Source organism: Phocoena sinus, chromosome 1 (genome assembly GCF_008692025.1).
Source record: "Phocoena sinus isolate mPhoSin1 chromosome 1, mPhoSin1.pri, whole genome shotgun sequence".
NCBI lineage: Eukaryota > Metazoa > Chordata > Mammalia > Artiodactyla > Phocoenidae > Phocoena > Phocoena sinus.
Window position 1 is genome coordinate 142,591,453 of NC_045763.1, and position 19,922 is coordinate 142,611,374.

Below are 19,922 nucleotides of genomic sequence, written 5' to 3' on the forward strand. Positions count from 1 at the left end.
TTGGGAGCTTTTTCTTTGACTTCTAAGGCTCAATTAATCTGTAAATAGGCAATGGGAAAGAGCTATAGAAGGAGATATGTAATTTGAGGTCAAAGGTTTGGTTTAAACTTTGATGTTCACTTTTGGGTAAATCACCTACTCTGCAAGGCTGGGGCAATGCTACCAGGATGCCCAGTTAATCCCAGAGGTTACATGCAACTCCTTCGGATGACTCTAGTACACTGGAAAGAGTTTCTTCTCTAAGGAATCATGTCTGCCTCCCCGAGGACTTAAAAGCAGAGGACACATTTTATAATCCCAAATCTCCTTCCCCAAATTGTTTTTCACAACTTTCACTTGGCAAAACTGATCCCAGCTAAGAATAAACTGACTGACTTGTTCAGACATAACTATATGAGGTAAGCAGCAATTTGAAGATTAAATCTTGAACCTTAATAAAACATTAAATACATACCATGTATAAGACATTGTCTCTAACTCTAGATTGAGTCTCTGAATCATCAGTCTGTTACAGATTATCTTCTCATACCATGTGGTTTGGTTTACTCCTGGAGTTGAGTTTTGTCAAATTGTCTCAACCTTCCAAATCATCTTTCTCATCTTGATAAGTCTCCTCCCCTACAGGGAGTTCACCATTCCTTCTTGACACAGTAATCACTCAGGTTTTCCCCCTCCTCACATTACTGTCTCCATTCTTCAGTCTATGCTGCTGTGTTACTAAATACCAGGTTAATAATGTCATTCCCTTGCTAAGAGCCAAGAAACCAACACCCATCTCTGACAATTAACTACCATATTCAAAACAGAATAGTGCAACTAACCACTACCATCTTTGATAGCTGGGAACTTTCTTTCTTTCTGTCTTTTTTTTTAAATTTGCCATTACATTTATTTATTCTCTTTTTGTAAAATTTTATTTTTTTAATTGAAGTGTAGTTGATTTATAATGTTGTGTTGGTTTCTTCTTTTTTTTAAATTTTTGGCTGCATTGGGTCTTCATTGCTGCGTGCGGGCTTTCTCTAGTTGAGGTGAGTGGGGGCTACTCTTCATTGCGGTGCACAGGCTGTTCACTGCAGTGGCTTCTCTTGTTGCAGAGCATGGGCTCTAGGCGTGTGGGCTTCTATAGTTGTGGCATGTGGGCTCAGTAGTTGTGGCTTGCGGGCTGTAGAGCACAGGCTCAGTAGTTGTGGCGCACAGGCTTAGTTGTTCCGCAGCATGTGAGGTCTTCCTGGACCAGGGCTTGAACCCATGTCCCCTGCATTGGCAGGCAGATTCTTAACCACTGCACCACCAGGGAAGTCCTGTTGTATTAGTTTCAAGTGTACAGCAAAGTGATTCAATTATATATATACACACACACACGCACACACACACACACACACACTCACACACACAGGACCTACCTATACAGTAGGTCCTTGTTGGTTACCTATTTTATATATAGTAGTGTGTATGTGTTGATTCCAAACTCCTAAATTATCCCCCTCCCCCTTTCCCCTTTGGTGATAGCTGGGAAGTTTGTTTTTCATCACAGGAAAATGTCTAAATTCCTCCATCTGTTTTTGAAGAATTTTAAAAATCTGACCTCCAGTGTACATTTCTGAACTGCTCTCCCCACAAACTCTTCTCCTTTTAGAACTGCCTTTGCACTTCCTCCCAACCATTAATTCCTGCCTTTGCTACTTAAATTGCTCACAGCTACCCATCAAAATCCAATCCTAGTTTCATGGCCCAGTTTTGATTTCAGATTTTAGTACTTCGTTGTCTCTTCCTCACTCTAGCACTTCCTGTTCAAGACACTTGTAATGGCTTTTAGTCATATATGTCTTTCATGTTTCATGTGTCAATATGGGTTTCTGTGCTTGTACTTGCTGGTTCTTCTGTCTGAACATTCCTCCCACACTGTTTCATGGCTGGTTGGCTTAGTCTCATCTTTCAATCAAAATGTATCCTCAGAGTGGTCTTTCCTGGACTTTTTTTTTTTAAGTCATTATCTTGTTCATCTTGTTCCTTGACTCCCCTGTGCACTAGGATGTGAGCTACATGAAATACAGACCTTGCCTATCGATTGCTCTCTCTCTCCAGTGCCTAACCGTATGCTAGGCACAGGATAAATAGGCAAGACGTCTGGGGAATGGCTATATGGAGTGCTTGGTAAAGTTGGGTTATGTCTTTAGAAGTTCTCAGGACCAATCTTGGCATGGAAGCAGCGTAAAAGCTTCTTACTTTCAAGAGAGGAAGTGACTTGGCCAGTGGGCCTATCAGTAGTAACATGTGCTTACTGAGTTTAATTTTTGCCTCCCCAAGCGTATCACAGAATTTGTAAAGGATCTCCTAGCACAGACATTTAAAAATCATTGTGAATGAGTGATCAGATGAATGAATCATATTTATTGGGTGAATGGATGCTGTTTACTAAACACATATTAACTTCAAAGAGGATGCTGTGTAAAGATTGGTGGAACATTTCAAAATAATGACCATATGTAACTTAAGCCATGCATTTATTACAATTAGCAGAATGGCTGTTAAGGGAAATAGAAATATCTAGAAAGCCAAATGAAAGGGAGATTGTTTTTCTAGAACTATGATTTATAGCAAAATAATCATACCTTCTTCTTTCTCCCTATTTTAGTGATAAATCAAAATATTATCTGATATTGCAGTGCTTTCTTTAAATGTAGCAAGTTATAAGCAGTAATGGATTTACAACTGTTTAGGATATTAGTCTAATATTTTATTTTTATTTCAGTTCTTGGACCACTGCTATTTTCAGGAAAGTAAAAATACCTCAGTAGTGTATTAATTAGGAAATATTTACATTTGTTGAGTCAACAATGTTTTCTTTAATAGTCCTATCTGTAGAAAACAGTTGGATCATTTTGCTAATTGGAATGAATTAGATTAGCAGAAATTTTTATTTTTTATAGCAGCTTTTGGATTTTTGTTGTGGTTATAAATTATCAAATTTTACTCTATCCTAAAAAATAAATTTGGGATGAACTGAGATTTAAGGCTAGATTATAAATGTAATGAAATTAAATTTTGTTATGTGACTATTCTTGTTATTTGGGTGAAGATTAAGAGTTGTCTTTATTGTGTTTCCAATCAGAGAAAACTTTTATATATATATGGATTTTATATATATATATATAGAATGAAGGAAAACAGATTTTTCCAAAGAGAACATGTTGGTCTTGACAATGTATTTGAAAAATCAAATAGCAAAAGTGCTTTTGAGATACTTACTCACTGGTTTTATAAACATAAGTACAGGAATGCTGTTATCTTCATCCTCTAATGGAATCCCTTTACTGACATCATCGGAGCTCAGTTAGTTGAGGAACTCTGGACATTTGCTTAGCAGTAATTCTTCCTAATCAGGATTGCCTTCAAAGCAAAAGACATGTGCTCAACCTCTCACATGGTTTCCAGTACATTTAAATTCCAAGAGTACAGGAATTTTAAAAACCCTGTAAAGTGTCTGCAAGGCAGTGTCTGAGCTGTGTGATTGGGCTCGTGCCCATTCTGACAGAACTGGTGACATTAGACATGCGCTTGCTTTACCAAAATTAGAGGGATCTTGGAGAGCAGAAAACAGCTTGTACCTTATTTTTTTTTGGAAAATAATTACATTTATTATAGTCCCCAAAGTCAAGGGTCTTATTTTTTTAATAGATCTTTAGTGAAGTATAAATGCTTCACAATAGTGCACTAGCCTCTGTTGCACAGCAAAGTGAATCAGCCACATACATCCTCATAGCCCCTCCCTCTTGAGCCTCCCTCCCACCCTCCCTATCCCACCCCTCTAGGTCATCACAAAGCACCGAACTGATCTCCCTGTGCTATGCGGCTGCTTCCCACTAGCTAACTATACATTATTTCCACAAGTAGGTAAGATGAATTAGGACAACTTGGTTTTGTCAGAAGTTCCTTAACATGATGTATCTGTAGTCAAATTTTGTACTGTGTATTAAGTCATGTTAATCACTGACAATATGACTCCATTTGTATAATATAAATTTGTAAGTCAGGGATTTGGTTGATTTGGGATAGGCTGAAAAGGTGGTCAAACAAAACAAAATTATACACTGAAAAAATTGTCGGACAGACTTGGATTGAAATCCTGGCTTCACTACTGATTTTATGTGCTTAGGATTCTATATAAAGACAGTAATGCATAATTTCATGAATATAGTGGTTAATGATACTGCAAATGTAGTGATAATACAAAGTATGTGGTCCAATATAGGCTCTATATAAGGAGCAACAATGATATTACTATTGCTTTATTTGGTATAGTCCTCTTAATATATTTTTAAAAAAACACGGAGGAGGAGAAAGTTTAATAAAGTAGTAATAATCTGCCTAACATGTTCAATTAAAAGAAGAATAATTAACACGGGGTGGGGAAGAGGAGGGTGGGACAAACTGGGAGATTAAGATGGACATATATACACTACTACACGCAAAATAGCTAGCTAGTGGGAACAAGCTATAAAGCACAGGAAGGGCTTTCCTGGTGGCACAGTGGTTGAGAATCCACCTGCCAATGCAGGGACAAGGGTTCGAGCCCTGGCCTGGGAAGATCCTACATGTCACGGAGCAACTAAGCCCGTGAGCCACAACTACTGAGCCTGAGCTCTAGAGCTCGCGTGCCACAACTACTGAAGCCCGTACACCTAGAGCCCGTGCTCCGCAACAAGAGAAGCCACCTCAATGGGAAGCCCCTGCACCACATCGAAGAGTAACCCATGCTCTCTGCAACTAGAGAAAGCTTGTGTGCAGCAACGAAGACCCAACGCAGCCAAAAATAAATAAGTAAATAAATAAATAAATTTATATAAAAGAAAGAAAAGCACAGGAAGCTCAGCTTGGTGCTCTGTGATGACCTAGATGGGTGGGATGGGGGTGGGTGGGAGGGAAGTCCAAGAGGGAGGGATTATAGGTATACACATAGCTGATTCACTGCATTATACAGCAGAAACTAACACAACATTGTAAAGCAATTATACTCCAAATAAATAAATTATGTTTTAAAAAATGAACTATTAAAAAAAGAATAATTAAGAGAAAATTATTGCTTCCATTTTTCAGGTCAAAATTATTGATGCAAACATATGGTATAGTAAATGTACATTGAAGGTACAGATGATGAGTCCCAGTAGATATTTAGCTATTAAAATAGAGTTCTTATTGTTCATAAATATACTATCTCTAGATCTGTGCTTTCAACACAACTAAGTTTTATTTATTTAAAAATTTTTAAATTTTATTTATTTGGTTGTGCCATGCAGCTTGTGGGATCTCAGTTCCCTGACCTGGGATTGAACCCTGGTCATATCAGTGAAAGCCCAGATTCCTAACCGCTAGGCCACCAGGGAACTCCCATGACATCTAAGTTTTAAATTAATTGTAAATATATTTTAATTAGGATCCATTTCATCCTTATCTCTTATTAGCTTCATATTTACAGGAATTGTATTAGTGTCTGTCGGGGCATAAAAAAATAAACTTCCTCTTCTTTAGTACGGATGGAAATGGCAGTAGGGTGGCAGTAGGGTGCTATTTGGGTGTCAGGTTTAAGACATCTTTGAACCTAATATCATGGATAACAAATTCAACAAACATCCTTTGAACTCCTAATATGTTATGGACTTTGTGTGCCAAGAGGGTTTACTAAAATTAAGAAGGCTTGTTTCCTACTATCATGTAGCATAAAATATTTTTCCTTTAATAAGTGTTCTTACTGAAACTGAAAGATTAATTATGCTGGAAAGGGGAGTGGGTAGAGAAATTTTCCAGACAAGGTATAATTGAGCTAACCCTTGCAGAGTAAGTAGGGTTATTTTAGTAGAATTTAAGGGAAAGGTGTGCAAGGAGATTAGTCTCTGTGGTAGTCTGAATGAAAGATGAGAGTTAATTAGCTGGATGACAAAAAATTCACAGGTGAGAATTACTTTCATTTTCTTTGATTGGGGCATCTTACTAACTTGATTTTGTTAATACATAAAGAGAGGAATGACTCATATTAATTGTATTCATAGATAAATAGTAAGAATATCAGTTTATTGTTTTACCTTCACTATAGTTGCATTATGAACTAGAACATGCAAGTGTAGCAGTGGAAAAGAGGGACATATTATTATAAGTAAATTGGTTAATTGGTGACCATTGAGAACCTTCCCTGTTTCTATCTGCAATCTGGATTAGATTTCCCCGTTCAGCATACCATGCTGGCTAATAATTTTCGTTGGATGTATGGATTTAACTACCAAACGGTATCTCATTCCTCAAGTCCAAGTAAGTTTATGGGAGACAAATCACTTTCATATGGTTAGAATACAGGATAGGTGAAGTGGAAGCAGTGAAAAAGACAATAGAAAGCAATTGCATATAGAGGAAGAAAAATCAATCATGAAAACTTCAGGTTTTTCTTTTCTGCTTTTCAAGCCATGGGTTTTGACAAGTAGGTGCTTTCTGGTAGTTAATTTGGCCAGTTTTTAGGCCATTCCTTTTGCTTAATTATCCAGTGCTTAAATTAGCTTAATATCCTCAGTCTATATTTTTGAAAATATTGATAATTAATGGTAAAGGGTCTGAAACTTATTGACTAGCAATAATGCACAAGGTGGGATTGGACTCAAAGAGGCTGCTACATACTCAGTTTCAGATGAGTCCTACCTGTATTCCTTCTCCTAACAGATCTTCTTGATGGTTAGGCCTGGAAAAGAAGGGTCCGACCAATTCATCCCACAGACTGAGGCAGGCTATGAAAGCAGGGGCTTTCTTACCTAAGGTGGAGATTCTTGAACTCATAGGCTAATGTTGGAAATATTTTTGGAGGAACTAGGACAAAGTAAGGATAGTCAATCTGAATAGGTATCATTCATCTAGAGGTCTATGTAAACAATGAGATCATAGGTAGGGAGCCAAACTGAACGGAATGTGGGCAATGGGAGGTGGTCCGGATATCCGTTCCAGAGAGGGAGAGACATACCTGCAGTAGATTTTATTCACTATAAGGATGAAGATGTCAGCCCAATTTAGTAAGGCTGAAAAGAGGCAAATATCTCCCCATATGTTTTAACCCTAGCCATAACATACCCTGAAATTCTCTTTGAAAGTATTTAATCAAAATTTTTCTTATCTTTAACAGATTACACACTATTGGATATCCCCTCCAAATACTGAGTTACAACTTTTTATTATCAACCTGACCCGAGCACTGTGAAGCTGCTTTTCAAAGGAGTCTTTCTTCACCAGGGTCTTAGGATGAATGTGCCCTGCAAAACATATTCTTTCTTTACCTGGGGAAAAAGGTAAAAAAAAATAGTAGTGTGCTCTCTGTTCCTCTACTTAGCACACTTAACCTTACAGAAATTTAGGATCTTCTTTGGAAAGAAAACAATCTTGGCTTCCTGAGACACCACAGGCCTTTTTTTAGGAAGGTGAGACTAATAGTATAACAGGTTGAATTTATAGGAGAAAATCAAGACAAAAAGGAGTTGAATTCTGAGCTACAGAAAGCAGATAATCCAGAAGATTTAATGATGGGGTCTGCAGAAATTATATTCTTTGAAAATGTTACAAGAGAGATAGGAGAGTGTGCTCAATGTTAGATTAAAGACAAAATCGGAAGATCCTGTGTTTGAAAAACAAGATACACTAAATGAATGTGTCAGTCTTTAAAGACACTAATTTTTTGTTTTGTTTTAAAATTTTATTTTATTGCGGTAAGAACAATTAACATGAAATCAACCCCCTTCAATTTTTAAGTGTACCCCACATTATGGTTGACTATAGATATAATGTGGTACAGCAGATCTCTCCAACTTCCTTATCTTGCTTAACTGAAACTTTATGCTCACTGATTTGTAACTCCCCATGACCCCCTCCCCTCAGCCCTTGGTAACCACCACATTTTTAATTTTTTATCTTCAAATATATTTAGTTGCTCAGAGTTTGACATTCAGAAAAAGCTAAATGTAATGACTAATTATTATGGTGTTCATATTAGCTACAGATTAATACTAAAAAGTTAGAATTAAAGTCACTTATTCTTTTTTTTATAAATGAAATTGATTTTAGTAATATAAGTTTTTTTGGCCGTGACATGTAGTATCTTAGTTCACCAGCCAGGGTTTGAACCCATGCCCCCTGCAGTGGAAGTTGGAAGTGCACAGTCTTAACGACTGGACCACCAGGGAAGACCCAGGTCATTTATTCTAACGTTGCAAAAAAAACCAAAAAAAAAAAAAAAACCCTCAAGTTTCTGTTATAATTCATAGCGAATTGCATGATAACATCTCATGGATGATTGGTAAAGAATAAAAAGAAAGAAGTCATCTTGTAAAGACAGTAACTGATTCTTGCAGAATTTGGATAAATTTAAACAATATACCTTCTTTGTTACAGTGTTATCAGGTATTTGAATTTACTTTGCATATTTCTAGTTTAACCTGATTTGATTTTTCCCCCTAAATCTCAACATATGTATTACATTCTCCAGTATGCCTTGGGTTATCCATATTTTCAATGGAGTTCTTAACTTGTTTGGAAAAAAAGGAGGAAGCAGTAACTACTTAAGGACAAGAAGTACTTTCAGACACATGCATACATAGACTCCATGTAATTTAGGACTGTTTAACTTACATATTATTTAAGCATGTTTTCTGACTTCAAACTCCTAGTTCTGATAAGTAAACATTTACATTTAAGACATTAGCTGCTCTGAGAACAACGCTTTTCCTCCCTTCCTCCTTAATTCCACCTTAACACATCTGCAAAGACGAAAGGAAACCAGCTCACATTTTAGCCCCTCCTACCAAGGATAAGACTTGAACTTCTCTGTGGTCCCGGGCTGAGAAAGGATCCTGACAGAAAGCTAGAGGTGTAAAGGAGCCTGAGGAATCTCATTGTAAGTCTGGGAACTGTAAGCAATATATTTACTCTTCCCTCGCTTGCTCCACTTCTCTCTCCCGCCCTCCCTAGCTTTTAGTTTGTATCTTGCTTGGAAGGAAGAAAGGACGAAGGGAAGCCTAGGATTCACCGCTGTGAAAAGTCTGCATGTCCTCTGAGTTTTGAAATGAGATACAGATCAGGGACCTTAATTTCCTTCTAACAAATGCCAGTTTGCTTTCCGGGGTCTAAATGCACTGTGGAATCCGACGATAAGGATTTCCTTCCTGTACAGCGCCGAAAGAAAGCGAACGTTCAGAAAGGCAGTAAGGTGGCTCTACTTAGCGCTCCACGTGATGCCACCCGGTGGTTGCCTATTCCCATTATTGAGCAGCCTGCTCTTTGACAGCCCTAAGGATCTTTAGCGAAGAAATTTATCAACTAATTTAAGGTTTAATTAAAAAACAGTCATTTCGGTTACTTACGCAAAGCATTCCTGGGTATTTAATGTGTGGCAGTGTTAATGCGAAAAAACAAACAACATTGAAAAATTAATTGTATATTGACTGGTATTCTGATTCGTCCTTCTAAGTTATTTGACATGCCAGGAGAACAGAGCTCGAAACAAGATATCGGAAAAGATTTGCTTAAATAAGAAAGCTAAGTTTTGAGAGTGAATACTATTTTAGTAATTTTGTATTGGAAGCATTTGTAAAAAAAAAAAGGCATTTGGCTTTGAAATAATAGTGGTTTAATGGTTTAACTTATTTAAGTTTCCTATAACTTGTACTCATTTTAATCTTAAAATTAGTCATTTTTACCTCAAAACTAGGACAAGAAATGCTCTTTATGTTGGTTGGTGATGTAGGTAAGCACTTATTCATCTAAGGCAGATGGAGAATACTAGAGGCGGACCATTTGGATGGATGTCAATTCTAAGTTATGATATTTGCATATATGACCCTTTGGGTTCAAGGAGAATTTCTGTTTTGTTTTGTGTCTGTTTGCTGCATAAATTTGGAATTGTAGCCTAAGAGATGTTTGTAGAGAATAGTAGTGAAAGAAACCTTGTTAAGAGTTTTAAAATTATGTTCCAGAGATCTCTAGACCTTGCCAGTCAAGTTTGATATTGGGATTAAACAACAGGTATTTGTTTCTTTCAGTGAGCAGAGGAAGAGTTAAATTTTAAGTTAAGCAATAACTGTGAAATGCATAGAGAAGCGTTTAATCTGCATTTGTTCAAAGCAGCTTTACAAACTTCCTGTAGGGGAAGCACATTTTATGGGACAAGAAACTAAGAAACCTATTTAGTAATTTTCCTTGTCCCAATTAAACATAAATGAAAAATATCTCAAAAGTGACTTGCAATGTTAAAATCCTTTTTTTTTTTTTTTACATTTTACGTTTATCAGTTTCTTGCTAATAGTACCTGATAAAGGTCATCCCACAGAGATACTTTGGCCTGTGTTTTCAACCCATCAGTATCATTCCTAGTGTCTCTGCTTAGAAAGCAAAGTCATAAAATGAAATCATTTGCATTAAAAAAAGATATGTTCCAGGAATGAAAAAGAGGAAGAGAGAATTAGCTGTGTTTCCTTTTCCTCTCTTACGCCTTTTTATTTACCATCAGTTGTTTTCTTCCTCTTACTTGCAGATTTTATAGCATTAGTTATTCTCAGCTTCTTCTTTTTAGTTTGTTTTATCACAGACCCTTTTACAAATCTTATGAAAGCTGTAGACTCCTTCCTAGAATAATGACACTTTTGCTCTCAAACATGCACAAATGTTGAAACCCCTTTAGGAATTTCACAAATCCCCCCAAACGATTCATGTCGTGTGAAAACATAGTATTTCTTAGAATTTCGGAGCTTTCTGGCGATTTCAGATAATTAGCAAATTGTTTTACTTATGAGTAAAGAACTGCCTCACAGTGAATATTGCACTTATTCAGTTAGTGTTCTGGAACTCTAAGTAATTGGTGTAATGGAAAAACTACTGCCTGGAAACCAAATGACCTAGATTCTAGACTCCACCCTGATAGTAATTAGCTGTACAATATTAAGCTTGCCATTTTTCTGTGACATCTGATATTTTTTATTGCTGAATGCAATAAGTAAAACATAATAGGGAAGTAAGATACAAGTTATTTTTTATTGGATTGTGGGATGTCTATATTTGCTGCTTTTGTTCCAAAATTCCTAATGATATTTCCCAGCATAATTATGTTTTATAACATTCCTGTTTATTACAAAGATAATTCATGCTTACTGTTTAAATCCTGTTACATATAGAAATTGCAAAGAAGAAAAGGAAAATTGAACATATAGTCCCCACAAGGGGTAACTACTTTAAAAGAAAAAAATTATTTATTTATTTGGTTGTGCTGGGTCTTTGTTGTGGCAGGCGGGCTCCTCAGTTGCAGCTCGTGGGCTCCTTAGTTAGGGCAGGTGGGCTCCTTAGTTGTGGCACATGGGCTCCTTAGTTGAGGCAGGCGGGCTCCTTAGTTGTGACATGCGAACTCTTAGTTGCAAGGGGTAACTACTTTTAAAATTTTATTCATTCAATCAAAATATTTATTGGGTAACTAGCATGCATAAGCACAGAGACAAGGAATTCATATATATACATCTATTTATGCTTCTAGACATTTTTCTACACATACACTCACATGTAGATTTTACAGAGTTGTGATCACACTTGTTAAAAGATAAACTGAGGCATATTAAAACTTTTGAGTTCATTTGGCAAAAATTGATTAGCCTGGGGCAGTGCCCAACCAGAAGTGGTCAGGAGCACTTCACTGACATGATATATGGGAGAGAATTTTATAGAGAAAAAGCAGAAGCAAAGTAAGGAATTTATGGATTGGCTACAGCTTAAAGCTTAGTTGGCTGTTTATGAATGACTGTCCTTACGTTTCAATTTTGTACCTTCAAGGCATTTACCGGCTTAGATTTTGGTTTGCTGATGTAGGCTGCAGTGGCATTAGAGTCACCTTAGTCTAATGGCCTCCTTGTTTAATTAATTTAGCACACTGCTGATGCTGTTTCATAACATGCTTCCACTCAATCATGAAATTTTCTCTTAAAACGTATTTTTATATTCATGTGTTATTTTATATTCATTCATATCTTAAATATTACTAAGTCCCTACTATGTGTCAGCCACTATGCAAGTGATGGCAATCTAGCCATGAGCAAGAGAGTATGGTTCTAAGATGTAATTTTTAGTTTATGGAAATGTTGTATTGGCTGATTATAAGTTGCTGGATATTTAGGTGGATTAAAGTTTTCCACTATTATAAATAGTGTTTCATTTAGGACCTCAATATAAATGTTTGTATACATCTTTGTTTATTTCCTTTGGATAGATTCTTAAAATGCATTTTTCAAGTTCTAACAAAAGTTCCACTAATTACAGGTTATGAGATCATAAGCCAAATGCTTTATCAAAATTTTCTTTTCTCAGCTGTAAAAGAATAGTAATAATAATAATTGAGTATTTGGAGGATTTAAAAAGCATTTAGCAAAATATTGTAGAGTACTAGTTATTATTTTTGCCATTTTGCTCTTGAGAAGGATTGGATCCATTTATCAGTAGTATAAGAGAGTAGAATTTCCCTAAGCCAACATTGTGTTATCACTCAAACAGAACAAACAACAACAAATCCAAAAACTGAGACAATTGTTATGTGAAAATGGTATCTTGTTTAAATTTGCATTTTTTTTCAGGAATAAGGTTGAACAATTTTCATGGTGGACACTTGTATGCCTATGTTTACGAATTGCATCTTTCAATGTGATTTTTAAATCTTTTTTCAGTTTTAATTTCTAATATGGTAAATATCAATGGATATAACTCACATAATCAAAGGCTCTTTGGGGTCCTCAATAATTTTGAAGAGTGTTAGGGGCCTTAACATGAAAGGCTAAATTTTGAAATGGAAATAGAAATTCTGTAAACATTGCTTTTTTCAAGTTTAGAGGATTGTTCTTGTTTCCTGATACCTTTTCTTTAACAATGGGTGAGATGCATAGAAAAATGAAAGCAAGTCATTTTTATTCTCACTGTCTGTCATCTTCTACAAAATTCAGGGGACTTGAAGAGGTTTCCGAGAAGAGGGCCAAAACCCTTGTAGAATCTCGCACAGCTTTAGGAACATCCAGACTTGCTTAATGCAAGAAGATGGAGCTAGAGATAGGTCTAAAGGTTACAGGATGATTCTTTCGAAAGGTTTTGTAAGAAAGATGGTGTCCATGTTTGTCAAGAACCAACTTAGAGAAAATGAATATAAGCTTTAGGCCATTCATCTTGTACTCCTTGGCGACTAGGGCAGTGACAGTTGGGAGAACCAAAAGGTTGGTTCAGGGGTTCTTTCCAAAGAAGACATTAAATAGAGCAGATATTGTTCCTGCCTTTTTTTTGGGGGGGTGGGTACGTGGGCCTCTCACTGTTGTGGCCCCTCCCGTTGCGGAGCACAGGCTCCGGACATGCAGGCTCAGCGGCCATGGCTCACGGGCCCAGCTGCTCCGCGGCGTGTGGGATCTTCCCGGACTGGGGCACGAACCCGTATCCCCTGTATCGGCAGGCGGACTCTCAACCACTGCGCCACCAGGGAAGCCCTGTTCCTGCTTTTTGATACCACTATTTGCGTGAGCAAAAGAGATGTGCCCAAATTTTGCTACTCTTGCCATTCTGTGATTCTCAGTTTTTTGGATTCTCTTTGATTCTTAGTCTACCCTCAGAACAATTCTTTGAAAATACAGTTTATCTCTCCTCTATACAAATATAAAATAAGCTTAAATATTGATAATTCAGTGCTCGCCATAAGCGGATTTATGAAGCTGTACAACCAGTCTGATCACTTATTGAATGAATTCAAATAGCTTTAGAGAAACTCAGCAATCACCTATAAGTGATCCCGGTCAGAGTTTAGTAACCACTGAGTCAAAGATGGAGGGCTGAGAGACCAAGTTGCACTCATTTTCCTTCCATTCCCTTCTTAGGGGGAAGGGAATGCACTTGTAAATCAGCTGCTCCCTTTTCCTTAATCTTCCTCTTCATTTGCTTGACTTCTGGAGTCTATAGGGAAATTTAGGTATTTTAGGTAACAGTGTGTTTTGAATTAGAAAACAAATATCCAGGGCTTCCCTGGTGGCGCAGTGGTTGAGAGTCCGCCTGCCGATGCAGGGGACACGGATTCATGCCCCGGTCTGGGAAGATCCCACATGCCGCGGAGCGGCGGGCCTGTCAGCATGTCTGGAGCCTGTGCTCCGCAACGGGAGAGGCCACAACAGTGAGAGGCCCGCGTACAGAAAAAAAAAAAAAAAAAAAGAAAAGAAAACAAAAATCCATAATATGTGTAATTTCAGTATTCCATAGTATGAAGAATTCATGTATTTATAACAGTTTAGTTTTTCATTTTATTATTTAATTTACAATCTGTTTTCTGATTACCTAGTTTGAAAAAAAATCAGAGGGACAATAATACCTTTCGTTTGCATAGCATTTTGTGGTTTATAAAGAGATTGCTCAAGAACTTTATTCCCACAATAACCATGTAAGTTAGCAGAGCAGATATTCACATTTTGCAGATGTGAAAAGAGAAGTGTTGGAAAGTTAAATAGCTTATTTAATATCTGAGTCATGATTTCCATTTTGATGCATTTTGTATACTTCAATTAACTAATTGATTAGTTTATATTTCCAGTTTTGATGCGTGTTATTTAAGACTGTCAACCTCCCCCTATTTGTTAACATCAGAAAAATTATACGGGAAGAACCATAAAATACACATCCTCATGCACGTTTCCATATTAACTCAATTGTTCTGTTCTTATAACTGGATTACTGATTGGCATAATAGAAGAAGTTGCACAAATTTAAGAATGATTGAAGAAGTAGCATATGATTTAGAATTTCTCATTTTGTAACTATTCAGCATTTTATAAAGATATATGCCATGTTAACACAATAAAGTATATGAAGTTTAATCCAAAAATACAAAAGAGATATATTATGAGTTGTATAAGAAACACTAATTCTACCAACGGTTTTACTTTCATTTGGTAATAGAGCATTTTTTTAGAATATTCTGAGTATAACCTACAGAGCCTATGGTTCTTTTTGGCTCTTATTAATCCTGGTGGTTGGCATAAAGCATTTGTATCAAAATGGTTACTCTGACCTTGGATTTATCATTTGTAGAAAAAAATCATTATTATTTTACCTTTCCTAACAACCCAGTAGCTTATGGTATACCAGGTATTCCTTTTCAGGAGTAAAAATCAACTTTAGTTATAACGTTGCCTTATTGTACATATGTATAACTTCATAACAAATAATACATAGTAGGTCATGTTTGACTGCTAGATGCAGCTGCACCACTAGAAACGTTAGGTCAGCAAATGGCTTCTGAATTTCAAAGTCAGTAAATTGACACACTTCCTATTTGCCTCATACTTGTACATCCACAGCTTTAATAAGATAAGCAAGTTGGGCGCAGTACCTCGGCAATAAACTGGGATGTTAGACTCCGTGTGTATTCTTGTGGGATTCCTGGATCTGTAATTGTAGAAGAGACAGTGTCTGCCTGGGTTAGTCTAGGGGCAGGAAAATGGTGTCTTTAAGTTTTCTTCAGGCTTTCTCTTATTTATTTATTTATTTTATGGCCGTGCTGCACGGCATGCAGGATCTTAATTCCCTAACCAGGGATCGAACCAGTGTCCCCTGCAGTGGAAGTGCGGAGTCTTAACCACTGGACCGCCAGGGAAGTCCCCAGGCTTTCATTTTTTATTACTTGAAACAAAAGGGTAATCTGTTTTGTGGACTGTTTACATGTAGTTGATGCAATATTATGAAAGTAGTAAGAAAAGTAATTTAGAGCAATTAAGTAAGAATTTATAGAAAAGTACTCTGGGGAAAAGTATCTAAAGATGTATACGGTTATGAGGATATGCTGTGTAGATTCCAGCATCTATAATTAAGATATCTTAATATCCATCAGTCCCTTGTTATATCTACCACAAAGCTCAAACAGGTATCAACTTCCTTTCCATTTAACTGTCATGAAGAAGAGGCAGATGAGTTTAAAACTGGTTGAGGTCATGAACTCAGATCTCAAAGAGGTAACAGTAGGGCATTTCTGTAGGTCATGGAATAGTCTTCAAAATCACTACTTTCAGTGTACAATGGGAATTCATGTTCAAATATAACTTCAAAGTATCATTATATCATTGATTAGTAGAAGATGCTATTAACATATTTTAGGAAGATTTCTCACAGCAAATTTAAATTCTAATTTAAAGAGATTTCTTAGTTAATTAAAAATTTAGTTGCAAAATATTAAGATGGTTGCTTCTAATCTGCTGCTTGGTACTTATTTTTTGAGGTAGTGACAATCCGGGATTTATATTTAAAATATATAAAAGTCCACAATGTTTATATGAGATTTTTTTTTCTTATCCTTATCACTGACAATCCCTCTGTTAATGAAAAGCAATAAAAGCATCAGTTTTGTGAAACTCATAAAGTGTTTGCAGAAAATTTTACTATCTGCTTAAATTATGTGTTAAGTTGACAAGTTGGCTTGGTTGATTAATACCTTATGAGCTATTGTCACAATGAAAAGAACATTCTTGTATGAATTACAATTTTCTGTGAAGAAAAGAATTCCTAGATACTATTTCATGAATATATGTAGCATGCCTAGGAAAAGAGTAGGAAAAATGTACCTTTTTAAATACTTAGAAAAAGAAGAGGTATTAGAAGCAATTTAGATAGTCTGTACTCTCTTTTTCACTTAAGAATTTTACCTGTTGGATCAAGAAAAAAAAAAGGCAGATGCTAATATAATCCAGGAATTTTTGATCACTGGGCTATGTGCATTTATTCCTTCACCAGTTCAGTATGTTTTAATTAATACTAACTACATGCTAGGCACTGTCCTACATTTAGGGCATACATGGATGAATAAAGAGTTAATTCCCTCTTGGAGGAGAGAGTTGATAATTAAGCAAATAATAAACAAATAATAAAAGAAGCAAATGGACTTTAATAGTACAGGCTAACCTGGGGAGGTGAAGGATGGAAAGGTTTCCCTGCGAGGTAAAATTTAAGCCGAGATGTGAGGGATGAGAAGCCAGGTGTGAGAGGTGCCTAGAGTGAGGGTAGTGTGGCTCAGATGGGGGGCTCCAGGCAGAGAACAGCATTTGTAAATGAGCCTGCAAAGGAACAACCAAGATATCAGATGGAAAACCAGTAGTTAGGATGATGTCATGGGAACAAAGGAGGGAAAGTGCTTCCAGAGAAACAGAGGATAGGAAAGTGATGACCATATTTGAAAACTTGGAGGTCATTAGTGGTCTTTTTTTTTTTAAAAATATTTATTTATTTGGCTGCGCCAGGTCTTAGTTGCAACATGCGGGATCTAGTTCCCTGACCAGGGATCGAACCTGGGCCCCCTGCATTGGGAGCACGGAGTCTTAACCACTGGACCACCAGGGAAGTCCCTCATTAGTGGTCTTGATAAGAGCAGTTCCAGTGGAGTGGTGGGGACTCAGTGAGATGGCAGAAGGGATAGGAGTGGAGGACTCTGAGGACATGGATAGGTACAGTGGGAACAAATGGCCCTTTAGAGAAATTTGTCAGTGAAACCCAGCATAAAAATGGAGACATGGAGGGAAAAGGAATATGGAGTTATGGGAGACTGTAACAAAGCTAGCCAATCAGATTTTCCAGTAGAAGGTAAAGGTTGATGATTCAGAAAAGAAAGGCATGGCCATCAGAGGGAAGTACTTGAAGAAGATAGAGGGATTTTGCGTCTAGAGAGCCATGTGTGGGGCTAGGTCCGCAACACAAGGAGGAGCTCTGCCTCCTTCGTGAGAGGGAGAAAGAGAACCCAAGTGCCTGGGCAGAGGAGTTTGCAGATTTACTGGTGGGAAAATGGGAACTTCCTCCTGGTGCCTTCTGTTTCCTCAGTGAAGGGAGATGAGGTCACAGCCAATAGTGAGGGTGAGGTGAGGCGAGAGACTTGCGGGGGAGAGGAAAGTCTTTCTAGCCTGGGACTTCAAGGGCGCCAGAAAAACTTAGAAAGGCGTTGTGTAGTGGTGAGAGCCTCTTTGAGTTCTGAGAATGTAAACATAAGATTAAAACCCAGTCTGCCAGGTTAGGTCGTTTTTCTCCAGCTATGTTTAAATGCTAGGAGCAAACCCAGAGAAGCCAGAATGGTTGAGTTTTCTTAGAGTGGGTTTTTTTTTTTTTTTTTTTGAGTGTGAGTTTCTAAAGAAAGAAAATCTGGAAATCCTTAAAATGAACAACCAATACACTAAGCAAACAAAACAAAACGCCTAAAACAAAAATGCATAGAAATTCATGAATTTGTAGAATACAGATCTTTTTACCTAGGGTAATTATTAACTAGTAAGGAACAGTCACAAATTGGCTTGATTTCCAACATTTAGTCGGCAGGGATTCAGTCTTTGTTCCTTTCAAACTCTTCGTTTCCTTGCCTAGCCAACTGCTAGGCCCAGTTCTACACTTCAGCGAATCTCAATGCCTTTACCTGTTCTAGGAGCCATCACGCTAGGCTCCGTTTCCTTCTTAGTTGCTAGAATTGTTTTCAGTTCTGAATGTTTAACCGTGGCCTTGCCTGCCTTTCTTGGATATCTAGCTAAGTTCCTGTGTAGAGTTTATATCTTACCCCTCAACTTTGCCTACCTTACTCCTGCACTAAGGCCACCTTGGTGCTCCCTGAAAGACAGTGCTTTGTAGACTTGGAACCATTACAACTCTGCAGTGTAAAGAGGGCTGAGACATTCAGTAGTAATAATCAACCATCGAAAAAGAGAGTCTTTCTTTTACAGCTCTGTTAGCAGGATGTTCTTTCTTCAACCTGACAAAAATCCTTCATTTTGCAACTAAAAGTCATTTCCTTCTTTTTTTTTTTCAATCTTTAGAGTTTTAGAGAACAGCTGGTTATCATAATCACCATAATCAAACTGATATTTTTTTTAAGAACTAAAACAATTTCATTGAAACACTGACTCTCGTATTTCCTTGAAGTTTAGAAAAATCTTGTTTCAATAAATTTTTAATGCATTAGCCGTTTCTCATAAATCCTTCTCTTGAAGTGCTTTAGTTTTACACTGTTGATGGCCAGGTGCTTCCATGAATGGAAGCAGTGAGTCTGTGTGGGTCAGGCTGAGCAGGGAGGTGGGGAGGACAGATGCACTTGAGTTTGCTTCTGGCTCAGATGTTTCCCAGATGCACTGCTTGGCACTCAGGAGATGCCTCTTTGTCCTCCTTCCCTCCCTACCTCAATAAGACATGTCTATCATGTGTTGGAAAGTCATCCTACACTTTATTCCTGGTTCTGCCCATATTTCCTTAGGCTGTGGTATAGATATAGTTATGGAACTTCTTCCTGTCCAAAATGAAGGGGAGAGTGTAACATTGCTTTTGTTAATTTCATATTTTTACAAAACCCATTGAGGCATTATATCTCATCAGCAGAAGCTCAACTGAAACATTCTTACAGATTTTATTAATATCCTTGGCACCGTTCTCCATTGCTGATCAAAGGTTGAGGAAATGTATATTTCACAATTTGGAGCAAATGAGTATTTCTAGTTCATTTCAACCTGTGTTTATTATATGTAACACCTAAATATTCAGGTTGGGCTTACATGTTTATTATGGTGCTAGCAGAGTACAAAAATAACAGTTTTCTATTGCTTTACCCTTTATAGTGCTGAAAGTTCTTCTGTCTTAAAAAATTTTACATTGAACTTTAGACTTGCATAGATGTACTCCACAGAAGTAGAGAGAGAAAACCCTTCAATGCGTACATTGAGACCATTTAAGAGGTCTACTACACTGCATAGATTCCATGTATTTCAATATAATTGGTTTCCTTTGTAATCCAGAGTTTTTATTTTAAGAACTTCATAGTGTCATACTATATCATGGGGTCTGTAGGCTTCACCAGACTGCCAAAGGGATTCAAGGCATAAAACATATTA

The 19,922-nt window shown here is 37.1% G+C and overlaps 1 protein-coding gene and 1 non-coding gene across 8 annotated transcripts in view; one reads left to right on the forward strand and one right to left on the reverse strand.

Annotated features, from left to right (window-relative positions):
- Positions 1-793: 793 nt before the first annotated feature.
- The window catches only part of PLA2G4A (phospholipase A2 group IVA), a 167,985-nt gene continuing 148,856 nt past the window's right edge, over positions 794-19,922 (forward strand). For 2 of the 7 annotated variants that reach the window (XR_004351653.1, XM_032644432.1), the window contains exon 1: positions 8,840-8,920. The gene's annotated coding sequence lies outside the window, so the exon portion shown is untranslated. Of the gene's footprint in view, positions 1,029-7,159; positions 7,323-8,829; positions 8,921-19,922 lie in introns of those variants that run through there. The other 5 variants (XM_032644442.1, XM_032644478.1, XM_032644456.1 and 2 more) reach the window with 5 other exon arrangements.
- TRNAW-CCA lies at positions 17,334-17,406 on the reverse strand. Its single transcript has one exon. It is a non-coding gene; the product is annotated as a tRNA-Trp (tRNA).